The sequence below is a fragment of the Symphalangus syndactylus genome, chromosome 10 (genome assembly GCF_028878055.3).
Source record: "Symphalangus syndactylus isolate Jambi chromosome 10, NHGRI_mSymSyn1-v2.1_pri, whole genome shotgun sequence".
Classification (NCBI taxonomy): Eukaryota; Metazoa; Chordata; class Mammalia; order Primates; family Hylobatidae; genus Symphalangus; species Symphalangus syndactylus.
The window spans coordinates 47989393-48008558 of NC_072432.2; the positions used below are offsets into that span (position 1 = coordinate 47989393).

A 19166-nucleotide genomic window follows, 5' to 3' on the forward strand; every position below is an offset into this window, starting at 1 on the left:
ATTGTTTTTTTTAAAGTTTCTAATTTTATAATGTGACTCTTTAATTATTTATGAGTTATTTTGATTATGTGGCATTCCACAATCACTTACACAGAGTTACCTTATGCATAAAAAATGATGTATTTTGTTTGTTAAATTGAAAAGGTACCCTATTTCTCTGAGATTTTTATTTAAAATCTAATTGGGGCCTATGAGATTAGAATATTTTAAAGGTAGAAAGTAACATAAGAATAGAATTAGCATTTCAAATGTCATTTATAAAGCAAAGAGAAATAGATTCTTTGACTTTTTATCATAATACTTGATACCTGGAAGTTTACGGGCCATCATGCTTTTACAATCAGAATTAAACTATAGGTAGCCAGAAAATAGATTGCTTATTGAAACAAAAATAATAATGGTCATAAAATTTTGTAGAAATAATACTCAGCAGTAATTAATTTAGATGAGCTGATCTCTTTGGTTGGTTTTTAGAATATTACATAATAACAGATTAATAGTGGATAATACAAAAAGTAAACAATTATCAAAATGAATAAATGGGGCATTTGAACTCACAAAGAGGAACCTAAGCATTAGAATAAAATAATTTAAATAAAAATTTTCCCATAATGCATAAAAATACTACAGTCTGAATATCAAATTGGCTGCATGTAATTGTGATGTATAGAAAGCAAAAAGTCCTATTTGATTATTATACTGTATTCTTGAAACACTTTAAATAGTCCAGGTAATCTAGAATCCAGTTGGAATTTATGACTGAAATGATGACTAGATATGTTTTTACTATATGCCACTACTTTATCACATTTTTCCCTCACTGCTTAAACAGGAGTTTACTCAGCTGTTTACTGTGTGAATTGAGTAAATTTGAGTCCACATTCATAAACACCTCAATAATTTATATCCAAGGCAGTGGCAGTGAAACAATTATTCATAATGCATAGCGGGATGAATGTTACAAGAGGTATATGGTGATCATCCACAGGTACTTGACTTAATGATATTTTACTTTAAATAATCTAGCTGCCTATATGTCATATTTAATAGGAAACAGCAAAGATGTCATCCACAATGAATCCAATGAATAGTACACTTTTCCTTCCACAATCAAGTTTCCCTGGCAAGAATATAAACATTATCTAGCTATAATTTGAACAGGCAAGGTATGGGAGCACGTTCAGGAAAGCTGTGAATTATAATAAAGTGAAATTTCAAGAAAGAAATCCAAGTTTTGAGAGAAAAAAGCAGTAGATGGAACAACCTGCCAAGTAACAAGTGATCTGTACCTTTCTCTTTTAAAAAGATATCTTACAGTTTGGATGCTGAAGTGGCCTTACAAGTAATGGGAATACAGACCAGGAAATGTGACGATAACAAAGGAGATGTGGACGAGGATTGGTGGCTCATGCCTGTAATCCCAACACTTTGGGAGGCTGAGGTGGGAAGACTGCTTGAGTCCAGGAGTTCAAGACAAACCTAAGTAATATAAAGAGACCCTGTCTCTATAAATAACAACAACAAAACATGACTTGGGTGTGGTGACACATGCCTGTGGTCCCAGCTACTTGGGAGGCTGAGGTGGGAGGATTGCTTGAGCCCAGGAGTTCGAGGCTGCAGTGAGCTATGATCATACCACTGCACTCCAGCTTGGGTGACAGAACAAGACTTTATCTCAGAAAAAAAAAAAAGTAGGAATAGAGAAGTAAAATAATTGATTCTAGGAAGCATATTCAAGATTTAGTTGTTAAAAAATAAAGAAAAAAGAAAAGTTAATTTATTCAATAATCCACTCATTCAACAAAAATTTACTGAATACTTGATGTATTCTATAATGGTACATTAACACCTGGTGTGTGTGTGTGTGTGTGTGTGTGTGTGTGTCTGTGTGAGCACTTGCTAGGAAATAGAAATACAATGATGGAAAAAACCAAACCTGAACTGTGTTCTCATGAAGTTTACGGTCTAAGAAAAAAGATATTATTTAAATAATCTCACAAATGATTATAAAATTGCAGCTACCTTAAAGACTATGAAAGAAAGGTATATGGTACATGGTAGTGAGGGTTTAAAATAGCATGAAGACATGATGCTTGACTTGAGAGATGAAGCTTGAGAAGAAATTGGCTTAATAAGGCAGGAATGGGAGACCATTCCAGGCAGAGGGAAGAGCAAAAACATGTTTTCTGGAACTGATGTTTGCAATAACACAGTTACTTCTCATTGTCTGTCTTCCTCCCCTTCAAATAAGCCAAGAATTACAACCACCATCATACCAGATATTTGCTTAGAAAGCCCAGTGTACAAAAAAGTAAGCCTTCCTCACTTTTCATACATCCGACATTAGCACTAGGAAGTGACAAATAGTGGATATTAAATAAAAATTAAGTGATTTCATGTAAATTTGCTGAATTCTTGCTATTGCAATATATGTGTTATTTTATTCTGAAAAACTGGGCAATAAATAAAACAGGGATAATCAAAAAATAGAACTGTAGCAGAGACAATTAAAATCTATGCAATTTATAACACAAAGTTCTAACCAAAACCATAACAATTTTTATAAAAATCCTATATGCCTAAAAGGACATGTAAAATTCTCAACAGAGAAAAGAAATAATACAGAGAATACATAAATTTTCTCTTTAAAAAAAAAAGTGAAGGTAGCCAGAGGCTGTAGGGATCAAGAAAAACCGCACAATAAGCACTTTCAAAGCTAAAATTGTGGCTTACTCATACCAAAAAAAAAAAAAAAAAAAAAAAAAAAAAGAGGTAAATAAATAAAACGATATCCCTCTGTTGTATTGTGCATTTGCCTGTATTAGTATACTTTGCATTCAGCTGTAGTTATTTGGCAAAGCTAAATATGATTATGCTGGGGGAAAAACACACATGAAAGAACTTCCACATTTTACTAACACAATTCCCCTATTTACCCATCATGTTGGAGCTAATTCCCACTACAGAAAAATGCATTGTAGCAGAACAGACTGTACTTAATTGTCTGGTGCCAAGTAGGTATTGCTCACAACTCAGAGTGCTGCAAAAGAAACTCCCCAGGAGGGTTAAAGTCGTCATGGAAGGTTTCATGGACTTAGGCCTGTAATGACAGCTGAGATTTGCATAAACAGAAAGGATTAAATGCATATGCTTTGTGTGTGAGGGTGCTCTAAGTTACATGACCTTAACAAAGTAGAAGATCTGTGTTTGGATTAACAAAGTGTGGTGAGCTCACAAAGGGCCTCCAAAGCCAGGCAGACAAATCCATATTCATTGAATAAAAACATAGAAACACAATGTAGTTTTGGGATAGGAAGGCATTAAAAATACCTATTTAGAGCCAATAAAGCAAATGTTTATTACTCTATGCTATATGAAGAGCAAGACTATCAATAAAACATGACAGTCCACTTGTCACGCCTCTCTGAGCATATATTGAATCACCTTTGCAAAGGTCGAATACAGGTACAAACCCATTAATGTGCTAAAATAAATGTATGCATAGTCAACACTGTCCACATTAAGTTGACCTGCAGTGAGCAAGCATGCCTTTCAGGTTCCTATTTTACATACAACATATCCTTAAACTAACAAGTGTAATAACTTGGCATATTAGTCTTGACATAAGGGTTTTTTTGGGGGGCATTGCTCATGGGTGAAATGACATTTCATTGGCAAAGTTGGAAACGTGCATTTTCATTCTACAACTTTATTTACCAGTCATCTGACACATTTGTGGCTCTTCCACTACAGTTGTTAACAAACTTAAAAGATACAATCAGGCCGGGCGCGGTGGCTCACGCTTGTAATCCCAGCACTTTGGGAGGGCGAGGCGGGCGGATCACGAGGTCAGGAGATCGAGACCACAGTGAAACCCCGTCTCTACTAAAAATACAAAAAATTAGCCGGGCGTGGTGGCGGGCGCCTGTAGTCCCAGCTACTCGGAGAGGCTGAGGCAGGAGAATGGCATGAACCCAGGAGGCGGAGCTTGCAGTGAGCCGAGATCGCGCCACTGCACTCCAGCCTGGGTGACAGAGCGAGACTCTGCCTCAAAAACAAACAAACAAAAAAAGATACAGTCTCCTCATTCATTTTTTAAAAATCATTCAATTGCATAGCATTGTCTCTTGCACATATTGCATGTTAAATAAATGATAAAAAACAAATGATGACCTGTGTCTTTGTATACCAATAACTAACCAATGCTAAAATATCTCTGACCAAAGATAATGTATACACTAACATATTATGTAAAACAGAAAGAGCTTAACATATTATCTTTCATCCCTTGTTTTAGTTAATTTTATGTATCAACTTGGCTGGGCTATAATGCCCAGTGGTTTGATAAAACATTGCTCCAGATGTTAATGTAAAGGTATCTTGTAGATGTGATTAATATGTATAGTCATTTAAGTAAAGCAGATTACCCATGATAGTCTGGGGTGGGTCTCATCTAATGAGTTGAAGGCATCAAGAACAAAAATTGATGTTTGCTGGAAAAGAAAGAATTCTGCCTCAAAACTGTAATATAAAAAACCTGCCTGAGTTTCCAGCCTTCTAGTCAGTTCTACAGATTTCAGTCATATAAGCCAATTACTTAAAATAAGTCTTCCGATAGGTAGACAGACGATAGGTAGGTAGATAGATAGATAGATAGATAGATAGATAGATAGATAGATAATCTTGCTGGGTTTCTCTGGAGAACACTAAACCCTTCATTCTAAAAAAGTAGACCAAGGCCGGGCGTGGTGGCTCACTCCTGTAATCCCAGCACTTTGGGAGGCCAAGGCGGGCAGATCACGAGGTCAGGAGATCGAGACCATCCTGGCCAATATAGTGAAACCCCATCTCTACTAAAAATACAAAAAAATTAGCCGGGCATGGTGGCGCATGCCCGTAATCCCAGCTACTCGGGAGGCAGAGGCAGGAGAATCCTTTGAACCCGGGAGTTGGAGGTTACAGTGAGCCGAAATCGCGCCACAGCACTCTAGCCTGGCAACAGAGTGGGACTCCGTCTCAAAAAAAAAAAAAAAAAAAAAGTGGACCAAAAATACCTGATTAGAAGTAAGTTATACAAGATAGTTTTCATAAGAAATTAATTACTACATACCTGTGTACATGTGTACATACACACATATAACAAAGATTGATACAAGTTTGTCTTCATGTCAAAAAATATTCCAGTAAAAAATTTTTAATTCAATAAAATTTGTTTCTGATGTGAGTGTGAACTGCACTACTTTCCTTTGTCAAAGAAGAATGTAATCTCAGCAGGACCCCATCTTTCTATAAAGGCACTCTAAAATCAAAGGCAATCATCACTTCTGGTCCCTAAGGAGTCCTAAACTTGACTGAGTACTGAGGATTCCCAGGGCTATATTTACACAACACAAATGATTCACATGATTGCGAAAATTCATCCCTTTCTCTTAAGTTTCACTATAAAACACCTAAATTTTGAGCACACATGCTAACTGTTGAAAGGGTTTTAAGGCAACTTTTCTTTTAGATAGATTAAATATAGTTTTTATTATGTATATTTCAGCTTTAGTAATACTTAGAAAATAGCACAAGTGGCTTTTAACCAATGCAGTTAATGATGACCATATTATTTGACATAATTGTAAATATTTAGCAAAGAAATTTTAGGTTTTTAAATAATCAGTTTATTCAGGATGATTACTGAGATCTTTTGCTTTATTCATTTTTCATTTTCATACTTTTATTTACTTATTTACTTTTGAGATGAAGTCTCACTCTGTCGCCCAGGTTGGAGTGCAAGTGGCATGATCTTGGCTCACTGTAACCTCCTCCTCTGGGTTCAAGCGATTCTCCTGCCTCAGCCTCCCGAGTAGCTGAGATTACAGGTACCTGCCACCACACCTGGCTAATTTTTGTTTGTTTGTTTGTTTAGTAGAGACAGGGTTCATTATGTTGTCCAGGCTGGTCTCGAACTCCTGACCTCAGGTGATCCGCCCACATCCGCCTCCCAAAGTGCTAGGATTACAGGCATGAGCCACTGCACGGAGCCTCATTTTCATACTTTTACACCTGTTATTCTGAATCCACATTATTTCTCTGAGTTACACAACTGTGTTCTCAAGGAAAAAAATTACCAAGAAATACAGCTTTTCTTTTTCTAATTCATAATTGGAACATTACTGTTGGCAATACATGAAAAAAATAAAATAACATAAAATAAAACAGGAAATAGGAACATATGACCTGAAGGATAGATAGTATATATACTTCAAAAACATGAAAGTTAGAACTATAAAGTGAAAATATACTCCATCCAAAGGTCACACAGCTATTTTCTACGGCTTATGCACTTGGAATACAGGGAATTTCTGACCAAAATAGAAACCATGGAACCTAAACTGTTTGGAAAATATCCCTATAAGGGAAGATATATACAGGCACATAATTTACCAACATCATGCAAAACTGACCAGCAGATCAATACCACACTAGTGACGGGATATCTTTTATGTAAATAAGAGTTTCTCTGTGATGACTTAGTCCCTTTTTGCCACATTGGAAACTTAAGGCAATGATGTGAGGAAGCAGGGTGGAGATCTGGAAACAAGCATACTCACTCTGTGTAGCAAGCTAGGATGTCACTAATGTGACTACTAGAAGAAACAGACAAACAAAAAAAAAAGTCTACCAATTTCTGTTCTCAACAAGGACCATCGATTATATGGGGACAGGAAACATACTGGGTTTCATTAACTGATACATGCATAGGGCCTAGTAACATTTGTTTATTAAATGAAAGAATTATGGCAGCCTCACATGACCTCAGATTTGTCAACATTTCAAAATGTGAATCTGGGCTGTATAAAGTGGAAGAAAATGCCATATTCCAAAGGCCTTAAAAAGTGAACATGGAGTTAATGGATGCGGCACACCAACATGGCACATGTATACATATGTAACAAACCTGCAAGTTGTGCACATGTACCCTAGAACTTAAAGTAAAATAATTTTTTTAAAAAAGTGAACATGGAGTAGGTGTTCAGGATTTTGATTTGAGGAAGTGACAAAACCGACTCTCCTTTGACCTCCATTCTCCAAATTAGCCTGTGCCACTGCTTCTTGCTTCCCTAGACCTCACTAACCCCTAATGCATGTAGTTTAGGTGCCACCATTCCTCCAGTCTTTTTATTTACTTTAAGACTTTTAGCCAGTGTCGGCTATTCAGCTCCAAATTAAGAACAAATTTTCAGTCTATGAAATAGCCAAGGAGGGCAGTGTTCAAAGCGAGCCTAGGGTAGGATTCAGAACAGTGGTTAGCACTGGAAGTAGATCACATAATGCCGACAAAATTCATGTCACTCTCAGTTGGGTGTAGTGGGACGCACCTGTAATCCCAGCTACTCGGGAGGCATAAGTGAGAGGATCACTTGATCCCAGGAGCTTTAGGCTGTATTGAGATATGACTGTGCCACTGCACTCTGGCCTACATGACAGAGCAAGACTTTGTCTCCAAAAAAAAATTTAAAAAAGAAATCCATGTCACCCTTAAGTAGTAGTGCATTTATTCATCCATTTCTCACTTGCATACTGAGTATCTTCACATCTCTGGTTTAGACCAGCTGGTGGGGAAAGAGAATAAAATAAAAAAAAACCCTGCCCTCATAGAGCTCACCATCTACTGAGCATGAAGTACAAACAAGCAGTGAATTATGATACTTTCAATGGAGATTTGATATTAATATACACAGAATATTACTGGAACTCAGAATATGCTTCTTACGTGGAATTGAGATGGGCTTCCATGAGTTTACTTTTGAAAGGAACTTTGAAGGGCCCACTAGAATAAGCCAAATGATGGAAGGGTAGTAATTGCAGTTAAGTAACGTAGCATCTGCAACAGCAGACTCTATGATTAACGTAAACAAAAACAGCATATTTTGCATTTTTGCAAGAGAGGTCAGCAAGATCTAGCAACCTGGATAGCTCCTCTGTGTCAAAGGTGACTGTGCAGACTGACGGCTAGCAGATTGGAATTGAGATTAGAGAATCTCCAGAACTTCAAATTTACTAATCCGCTTTGTATTCAAATTATAATTCCTTAGCTTTCAAAACATCTCATCCATTTATTTCCTGAACCAGGCCTCTGAGGCTGGGTACTTTCTGTATCACCATCCAATGAACCTGACTCTCCTCAGAAATATCCTGGGAGGCAATACCTTTCTTCTCCTCACTGGATAGTTAGCACTCTGGGGTCTTTATCCCCTTTGTGTTTCAGGCCAGCCTAGAACTCATACTATATTGTCCCTATAATCAACGTAAAACTTCCCATTTCAGGATCCTTCCCCTTATCAGAAACTGAATTGTTGTTGATAATGAAGCTATCTCCCCAATTCCCCTTTATTTACACTTTGAAGTACCCTGTAAGGAATACCTCTCAAAAACAATTTTAGTCATAATGTTTCTAAAAGTTTATATACCTGTGTACAAATTTGTAATGTTTCATTTAATGGCCCAGTTTAGTAATCTGTACTTTAATTTTTAAGATTTACATTATGGGAGTCACATTCTGACTTTTATGGGGCTCATTTATTAATGAATACTTTTAATATTCCTTGGTCAATTATACATGAATACAATATTAATAGCTGAAAAAGTCAATAATTATTCTTGAGCTATCTGTGCACTAGGTAACATTCCTTTGAAAATTTAAGAATCGTATTGTACAAACTCAGTGGGGTTTTGTTATCTCTAAAATATATTGAAACTTTACCTGAAATAAGTTATTCTTAATTTATATTTATAACAATGAATTTGGGTCTTGTTTAGAGCTAGTATTTTCCTCCTTTTCCTAACTTCTCACCTGATGTTTATGGGATATATGCATGGTTTTCTCACTTCAAGCTTTTCCTAAATGTCTTGAAGAATATTGTCTATTATCACGAAACACTCACAATCCATTTTATATATTCAGACTTAATGTTTTGGTCCTTTCTATATCTATAAAATAAACAAAACTAAACAGACAAACAAAAACAGTTCTCCAAAGGGATATTTGCCTAGAAAGTTAGCCACTTATTTTTGCCATGCCTCTAATTCATGTTTGGTTGGCTTTTTTTGTAAACATGATATAGGTTTGTGATACATTATTTGCTGCTATTGCAAAACATACACACAATAAACATTCATTAACAGATTCATAAATATTTACTTCCAAGAAAGAGCTAATTTCAGTGAATAGGTACATAAATACAACAACTTAGTTTGAATTTGTTTAATATCACTGATACCCCCATAAAGGCTGAATTAGAGTAGTACACTTAGCTAAGCAAACACTTCTTTTTTTACTTTTTTCTTTTTTAGAGACAGGGTCTTGCTGTTGCCCAGGCTGGAATGTATGGTGTGATCATAGCTCACTGCAGCCTCGAACTCCTAGGCTCATGCAATCCTCCCACCTCAGCCTCCGAAGTAGCGAGGACTTACAAGAGTGCTCCACCACACCCAGCTAACAAACACTCCTTGAGTACAGGAGCAGTACTAAATTTCACTAATGAACTGGAGAAATTAGAGAAGAAACCTTACTGTGTGGAATAAATTTCGTCAATTGTTCTACATTCTAAATACATAAGATACAAATAAGGTTATGAAGGAGAATGCAGAAGAGTCATATCATCATGAACTTAGGTGACTAAAAAAAGAGAAACAGGCAAACCCCAAAGAATTAATATGCACATTGTGCATATATTTGTACACACATATCACTTTGGACACCAAATAAGATACAGAATTGCAAGTATTTCATTTATTGTGGATTAAGCTGTTCAGTAAACACCATAAGTTATTGGTAATTTATACTTTAAGATTATACCAATAAGAGGTGCATGATTTTTGAAACTGACAGACTTCAACTCTATAATAAACATTTATAAAATATTTATTGTCAATGATGATGCATGACTATCTTTCTGGTGGGGCACAGCCAGGTAAGGAAAGGTTACATTCAGCAAAATGAGGCAGTCTGGTGATGGTCCTAAACTGGTACTACAACTGCACTGTAGTTTAGAAAGCACTCCAGAGGCACAGCTGTAAATACTTAGAAAAAAGTCTAACCAGTCTAAGTATGCAGGAGCAAGGCAATATGCCATAAGTAGCTGGCATCATGGAAATCCAAGAATGAGTATTGAAATGAAGCATACTTCTAAGAGCTAGCAATGTTTGGAGATCCAGGAAAGTGTTGTGTTTTCTGGTGTCTGCTGGCAGATAAAATGGCTCAGGAAATGAGGTTGTTTCAGAGGCAGGATCCCAGTCTTTTTTAAAAAAAAAAAATGAGGTTGTTTCAGAGGCAGGATCTCAGTCTTTTTTTAAAAAAAAAAAAAATGAGGTTGTTTCAGATGCAGGATCCCAGTCTTTTTTTTTTTTTTAAAGGGGGGCCTTGCTCAAATGCTAGGAGGAATAGCGAGATTGGGTAATTTATCAAGATGCAGGGGAAAAATTTAAGCGAGAAATCAGTTTCAGTTATAGAAGTAAGCCTAATTACTAGAAATACATTGTAATGTTAGAGTTGAGTATCAAAGGCTGCTTAATGTTAAGTCACAAAATGTTAGGCTAGAAATCAGTTAATTTTTTCATTATACAGAAAGAATGCTTCTGAATCAGAAGCATGGCTAAGGCTCAAGTTAGAGTTAATTCTTCCAGTAACAGAAATAGATTTTGACAAAAGCTACAAAAATAAGCCATAAGTGAAAAATTAGTTAAAAAAACATTTTTTAATCCTTGATATTATTCATCTAGTTTTATTCATGGTTTTGACTGATTTAAACACATTATAAAATATATATAACTTTGTATAGTCTTGAAGAGAGCTTCAAAATAACCAAATTTAACTTTCTGTCCATTTACTTCTATGAAATCAGCCTTTAAATATATCCTTTGCTACGAACCTGTGAACACTGATTAAATCCACAGTTAAATAGATGAACTGAAGAATAAAAGTTAAAAGAAACTAAATTAAATCTGATAGCAGCAGTGAACATATTTCCTTTTCATGGAAGGAAAGCTAGATTCATAACCTATGCATAAGCTCAACTTTTCTTAAGCAACATGCTCAAAGCTCTGCATGAACCTTTCCAGAAGATAAGCTGCATAACTTCAAATATGAAGTGGAGTATCTAATGTCTGAACTTTCTCTGCATGAACGCACACATTCACAAAATTATACTTGTTTACATCTTAAATTTTCATTAAAGAGTTGAGTGATTGTGACTAAATAGAGTAAGAGAATTGTGGTTGAATGGCACTGAGAGTGCACAATATCCCTACTGAAAATAGCAATAAGAAGATGGGAGTACCAGCCTTGCAGGTCCTCCGTCTCCAAGTCCTCCTTGGGTCACTGGAACAGTGACCCAAGAAGCAATGGCAGCATCATTCAAGATGGTGGCAGAAGGACAAGTAATACACAGATATTGCTGCTGGGCCCTTGGTTAAATTAGGAAGAAAGAGGAGATATACTCCTTCGGAGTTTCTCTGTTTATGAGTTTCATAATTTTTGCATCATTATAATTTTAAAAATCAAAGTTTGGTCTATATAGTTTAACAGACCATAGAACAGAGACTCGGTTTCCTCATCTCTAATATAAGCATCAAACTAACTTTACAATGTTAGAATGACATGACATAACATTATAAAGTGTATATATCATGTAAGAAGTGTCCAGCACATTAGTCATTGCTATTGTTGTTAATAAAATAATATTTCATAATTTGCAAAATAGGAAATACCTATGTTTGCAAAAATTCCAAGACTCCCCTTATTTTTAATATTTCTTAAGGTTTCTTTCTTCGGAAAAAATAAAACATCCTCAGAATGAAGGCACAGAAGCTCAGTTATTTATTCATATATTCTTTTAGGCACTATTTATCAGGCATCTACTATGTGCTGGACATTGCTAACACTGATGAAGCAATACTGAACCAATCACACAAAACAAGTAAAATTTAAACTGCCAAAAGTACCACAAGGAAGAGGAACATAATGCAAAACTATATATAACAGGGTAACCGATGTAGAAAACAAGGCCAAGAAAGGTATCCTTAGGGAAGTGATGACTGAAATAGCGAAGCAAGGGTTCGGTGGAAAGGGAGAGAAACAGTGGTATAAAAGAGATACAGAATGTGAACACATTATATTTAACCTTGAAAGATGTAGAGCTATTGTCCAAAATTCATTTCAGCAGTGAGACTTAGAATATTTCACATGCGTGACATTATTATTGTACAGCTAAAACAGCTATAATCTTATCCAGAGAAAGGTGCTTACTATATGCCAGAACCAAAAATATCACATGAGAGTCAACAAAACTAAACAGAAATTGGTCAACTTTTGTATTGAGCATACCCTTTGCATTGTAACTACCTACCAGTAAGGTCCAGCCTACGGTCATTACTATCCAGTTAAATTTTCATGTATTCCCTCCCCAGTCAACAGCAAATTCTTGCATAAGCAATGGGAACTCATTAAAAATTTGGTCAGAAAACACAGTTAAGATGAAAATCTTTTGATGGACAATGTAATATTTTCCAAAACTGAATATCTGAACCTTAGTTTACTACCAACTGAGGGAAGTACTTATTTATAAAACAGAAGAAAGACACAGCCTTCAGTTTTTACTCTAAAATACTCTAGGTCAGTGGCTTTCAAATTCTAGAGTGCATAAGAATCACATAGAGAACCCCACCCCACAGCTTCTGAATCAATCAGTCTGTGGTGGGGCTCCAGATATGGCATTTTAACAAGTTTATATTTCCTGCTATTGCTGCTTAGGAGACCACATTTTGAAAACTACTACTCTAGATTAAGAATTGTCACTAGACAATAAACTGTTTCTTTATAAAAGTCCTTTGGACTGTATTTAGTATCAAAGCACAGTTTAAAAATTCAAAAATTTTAATCAAGTTTAACTTTAATTAATATTTTAAAAGAGTTAGTGCAGTGTAAATGACGCAAAACCAAAAGCTGTGCTTTAAGTTATTCTAGGTATAGGGCCAGGAATTTGGCAAATAACTTCATTAGTTAATGATCTGAGCAGAAATCTTTTAACAATTTGTAATATATCAAACACCTCAGTAAACACTTCCAACAAACACCTTTTAAAAAAATTTAGCCTGCATGGAAACAACTTAAAATACAATATGGTTGTTTAAAGTAGACTGACAACAATATCTTGGTAATGTACTGCAGTTTAGAATAGTCAGCTTTACATTTTAATATTCAGTTTAAGCTTCATAGTAAAACATGTTTCTTTTGTTACAGTGTTTTCTCCTCAATCTCCCCATCTTTTTTCACTGCTTCTCCCACCCTAGACTTCATGTTTTATTGTTAACTGACACTCTTGCACAGGGAAGATAATATTGCTGATAGAAGCGTGTGTACTCACTATAAAGCAAACAGATTTTGTCACTGTCCAATAGGGAAATCATGCAGAAGCTGTCAGTCATACAGTGGACGAGATTACATTATCGAAATGATACACCTGTGACATATAGTCCAAAACCAAATTCAAAAGGTACCAATTAACAGATAGGCTAGTACCCTAACTACATGGGGAATCATTCCACTCTTGCACGAATATAAAATTGGTGATTAAATAGGCTTTCACTTTTGTAATAACTCTATTCACTGTCAACAAAATATATATATGAAAATATTTTAATTCAACTAATCTGAAAGTAATTCCATTTGGTTATTTATTGAAAGTCATGTCTAATATTTGTGCAATTTCTTTACTGTCACCAAAACATACTTCTGGGGTGTCATATTGAATAGACAGGCTCAAAGTCAACTCATATGTTTCCCTTTTATTCTTGAAATGAAGAAATGCATTTTAAGCAGTTTGTCTAAAATCAACCTATATACACAAAGAAAAAAACAACTAAGTTTAGAATAGAGACAGGTCATGGTGTTATTGTTAAAACAACTTATTTATCAGAAGATAGTTAAAATAGCCATAAAATTGTTGCTAAAATTCTAAAACGTTCACTACGAGCTCTGTATCATAGCTCTATATTTATGGCAAATAATATAGGGATAGATTAACTACTATGTGGCTGCATACGATAACTTTAAATAAAATCTAAACTAATAGATTCAATAAATCTAAGAAGTTTAAAATAAAATATAAAATATATTTAATAGACAACACATTTTATATGAAGAATAAAATGTTAAGTATTCAATAGATGCTGACCATTAATACTGTTATTCTTTTACACATCATCACACTTCTTTAGAGCAAACCTAAAAAGATTTGCTTAGGGAAATACCGAAAACACCTCACTATAAAGAGGTTACACATGTGCCACTTTTACTCAACACATTAGTGAGATGTGGATATATTTAAATATTTAAAGTACATATTCTCTACAAGAACTCTATTGCACTATTATAGTAATACAAGTATATATTGTCTATTAAAAGGCAATATAAGCCAGGTGCGGTAGCTCACACCTGTTATCCCAGCACTTCAGGAGGCCGAGGAGGGTGGATCAACTGAGGTCAGGAGTTCGAGACCAGCCTGGCCAATACGGTGAAACCCCATCTCTACTAAAGTAAATACAAAAATTAGCTGGGTGTGGTGGTGCATGCCTGTAATCCCAGCTACTCAGGGAGCTGAGGGAGGAGAATCTCTTGAATCCAGGAGGCAGAGGTTGCAGTGAGCCGAGATTGCGCCACTGCACTCCAGCCTGGGCGACAAGAGCGAAACTCTGTCTCAAAAAACAAACTAACAAACAAAAACACAATATAAAGTTAAAGATTTGTCTTCTTAAATGTGTAAATATTAACAATGAACTTCAAGAATAGAATGCGGGCGGGGCGCAGTGGCTCACGCCTGTAATCCCAGCACTTTGGGAGGCCCAGGCGGGTTGATCATGAGGTCAGGAGTTCGAGACCAGCCTAGACAACATGGCAAAACCCCATCTCTACTAGAAATTCAAAATTTAGCTGCGCGGGGTGGCATGCGCCTGTAGTCCCAACTACTCGGGAGGCTGAGGCAGGAGAATCACTTGAACCCGAGAGGCTGAGGATGCAGTGAGCCGAGATAGCGCCACTGAAATCCAGCCTGAGTGACAGAGCAAAAATCCATCTCAGAAACAAACAAAAAAAAATGGAATAGAATGTGTAGAAGGATGTACATCCAAAACAGACTCAACCTGCACTCTGCAAAATATCCAGCAATATCTCAATTTATGTCAAAGCAAACTTATCTTCCCTTATATGTTCTTTTCTATTATTCCAGGAGACTTGCATCTTATACCTTATATTTTTCTTATCCACAATGTACTAATCCTAGTTATCCTTTAACATCAAGATCAAGCAAGTCTTACCTACCCCCGAAGCATTCTCAAACAAAATCCAGTATGAAATGTTATTGTCATGCTCTGAACTCCTGTAGTACTCATTAGACATGTAATCTCTTATTGTTTTTTTAATTAATTTTTTTTGCACACAAAACAATAAACATTTTCTAAAAGTACATACAAACAAAAAGATGCATATCAAACATATTAGGAAGGTTGCACATGGGAAGACGGAATAGAAATGGGGAGTGGGAATTAAAGAAAATAAATGAGAGAGGGACTTTGTATGGATCAATGACAATAACTCAAACCTCTATTTGACAAAGAAGAAGGAGAAGGAAGAGGAAGAAAAAGTGGGATAAAGGATAAGAAAGGGAGGAAAATAGAAAAAATTAGAGTATGACTCCAGGGTAGACCTGTTTTGTTGTCGCTGGGTTGGTTGGTTGGTTTGTCTGTTGTATTTTTCATATGTTTCGCCATGTTGGCCAGGCTGGTCTCGAACTCCTAGCCTCAATGATCAACCCGCCTCGGCCTCCGTAATCTCTTATTGTTACGGGTTGTTAACTCTACGCTCAAGCATGAGCATCAGATTCCTCCCACATGGCAAGTAAGTTCCTGAAGGACAGGGAACAAGGAATCTCCCATTCCTCCCCAATGCCTAGACAGTAGTACTTTGCAAAAGTTAGGCCCTTTATTATGAGCATTATGATGAGTAATAAAATGCAATAAAGGGTTGAATAACTATTATTGTAAAAATATAACAAATTTTTCATTTTCTACTTTGTTTTATCTAAATTAACATTCTATGGTATAAATAATGTATCTTTAAAATGATAAACAGTTGCTGATTCTCTTGACTGTCAAAAAACAAAATACTCATAAATCGGACTTTTAATGATTGCAGTAATACAGTTCATCAATTACATTTTTAAATTCCCTATTATATCTATGTTCAAATAGTTTGGGATAGTTGAGGTAATAACCCTCAGAGTGGGGTTCTCCATCTGAGTTCTAACCTAGTATTTAAAGCTGCACATGCTTCCGTGTTGAAAATGTATTTCAAAGTAATATAAATCTAACAAAATCAAAATATCAAATCCTTAACTCTGCTTTGTTTTTCAAAGAACAGGACTGTTAAGGAAAGCAATAAAACAATACAAACAACAGTTGGTTTGTTTTGATCAAAATAATTAATTTAAATGAAGACAAATCACTCTGACAATAGGTTGACCAACTTCTCTTTTTCTTCTGTGAAACTATTGAAAGGGTGGTTACAACATGGAATTTCAATATTTGAAAAACATTGTGTTGGCAGGCTTTTAGAGACATTTCAGTTTGCAATATTAAGGATACTGTCCTACTACTAAACCCAGTCACAGTTCTATAAAAGTACAGGTTGCTACTTTTAAGAGAAAACATTCATTTTATAAGCACCGTGACAGGCACTGTCCCAAGTCATCTTTAAGTTTCAAGTTATGTATCTGGAACATGTACCTGTCATAAAGCAAACAGAAAGAGAAACCAAAACAAATTATGTTATAGCCTAGATTAACAGTATTTTAGGTCTTCCCTTAATAACCAGTTTTGAAGGAACCAGTGATAACTGACCCCCACCTAGGTGTCCTCTTCTCCGTTCTCCCTAAGGCTTTTAATAAAACCAGCTTTACGTTAAACGTATACACATTATTTTTAATAGCCCTTGAGGGGCAGAGAAGGGAGGATGTGTGTTGCATTTCAATAGGAAGGTATTCAACTGTAAAGATTTCAGAAATGAAAGCTGTTGAAACCAAGTAGGTATTTTCTGCCTTGTAAGTCCTACTGACTGCCTGAAAAGGTAAGAGGGGTGGAGAAGAGGACATAAAAACATTAAAGGGCAAAGAATCTGTAACTTCTAAGAAGCATTTTTTTCTACCTGTAAAAATATGAGTGTTTTTTTAACTTCATTTCATATTCCATGTCCCACGAGAGGAAGGGGAAGCAAAATTGTTTCTAATTCTGAGGCAGAGAGAGGAGAGAGAGAGAGAGCGAGAGCGAGCAGTTCAGGATACACTAAAAGGAAACCCCAAGAAATTTCACAACTCTTTGCCATAAATAGCCTTTCTTCTCACTCTGGATACCTCCTCCTTTACATCAGCAAGGCTCAGCCTCCACGCACGCAGAAGCACCATTCACAAATCCCTCCGTCACCCTTACCCCTTGCTGGCACCGTGTGTACGAGTCCCTGGGACACAAGCCAAAAGTCGAAGGGGCCAGGGGGCCACATGCGGTTTCAGCTTACGGCTGACTTTCTGCTCAGGTGAACCAACCCACTGGTTAGTCTGGAGCGCGCGCGCACACACACACACACACACACAACCTGGCGCCCTTGACGCTCCACCACAAAGCAAGTGGTTCAATCTAAGTCGCTGCCGTTACTGCTGCCTCTGGGCAAGGTCTTGCTTCCAACCCAGGAAACCGGCGCCAGAAGACAAGCAGGCGGAGGCAAGAGGCGGTCCCGGCCCGGCACTGCGGTTCCTCCGGGAGCCCCTGGCTCCCCGCCCCCTCCTCCCCTTCTCCCTCTTCGCCGCCGTCCCCGCCTCAGCACCCGCAGCCCGGGGCGCCAGCGCTGGCCGGTCGCCTCTACCTGCGGGACGCGAGTGGCGAGGAAGGGGAGCGACCCGAAGCCTGCGCCAACTCTTGTCTCCTCGGCCAGCGCTCCGCATCGCCCTGGAGCGGCCGCCGCGGCCGCAGGCAACAAACCACGCAGCAGCGTGGAGGAAATGGCCACGCAGCGAACTGGGAGTCGCGGGCCGGTGGTGAGCGAGCCCGCCCGCCTCCTTCCCACCCCGCCCGCAAGGCCAGGTCTCTGCGCCGAGCACGCCGGGCCCGCGGCCGGCGTTCCGGGCCTGGGCGGGCGCTGCTGCCGGGCGGCCCCCGACACGGCGCGGTCACCTGCCGAGCGGTCATCCCCGCGTCCGCCTGCGGCCGGCCCCGCACAGCGGCGACGCGACGCGCGACCCACTGAGCGCTGAGGCACCAGGGGCGTTACTACCTTGAGGGCTCCGTGCGCTTGTTAAGGCTCCTCCCGGGCACTCAGGGATTTATGTCTTCGGGGCACGGGGGTGTCCTTCCTGGTCCCCCTCCTCTGCCCTCCCTCCCCTTCTCGGCTGTTGGGCTCCTCTCCACTCCCAGTTGCACAGAGTCGAGCTGCGTTATTTAATAATCCTCCTGCTCCTCCTGCCTGCGCCAGCAGAGCTGCTCTGCCCGAGCCACCGCTTCCCAGTCAGTCATGTTGAGAGAGAGAGAGAGAGGCGGATTGGCAGCAGGTCGGCGACTATTTGTGGTGAGGGAGAGAAGAGCAGATCAAGAGGAGGGCAGGGGAGGGAGGTGGGGAGGCGCTTCCAAGTGTGTGAGTGCGCGGAGTATGACTGTGTGGGGAGCGCGCGAGCCACCTCCCCGGCAGGCCGCGCTCCGGGGCTGTGAGGAGGGCGGGCCCCAGCGCGGCCTTTATACAAGGGGGAGTGGGGTGGGCTGGGCGGGGCGGCTTGGAGGGCGGCGCCCGGCCCACTGCGTCCGCTGGCTTCCACGCACGCATCCTCTGGCATCGACGCGCGCACACCCACTGCTGGCCCGATGCTGAGTTTTCATTTTAGGGGAAGCAGTATCCCACCGCGCTGACCTGGCCTTTTCCCCCAGTCCATCCTCGTGCTTGCGTGGAGTTCAAGTGCATGGGCAGGTCAAGACTACAGAATAGGGGAAGTCTGAAGAGACGTGAAGTGACTGCGGGGATGCTGGAAATAAATGCACTGTGTTTCTCCTCTCCAAGGTTCCGATGTTATCTTCTTTCTCTTCCT

At 38.4% G+C, this 19166-nt stretch overlaps 1 protein-coding gene across 3 annotated transcripts in view; it reads right to left on the reverse strand.

Annotated features, from left to right (window-relative positions):
- CCSER1 (coiled-coil serine rich protein 1) overlaps window positions 1-18776 on the reverse strand; it is a 1484089-nt gene extending 1465313 nt beyond the window's left edge. For all 3 annotated transcript variants that reach the window (XM_055296996.2, XM_055296998.2, XM_055296995.2), the window contains exon 1: window positions 18365-18776. The gene's annotated coding sequence lies outside the window, so the exon portion shown is untranslated. The remainder of the gene's footprint in view (window positions 1-18364) is intronic.
- Between the last annotated feature and the right edge of the window lie 390 nt (window positions 18777-19166).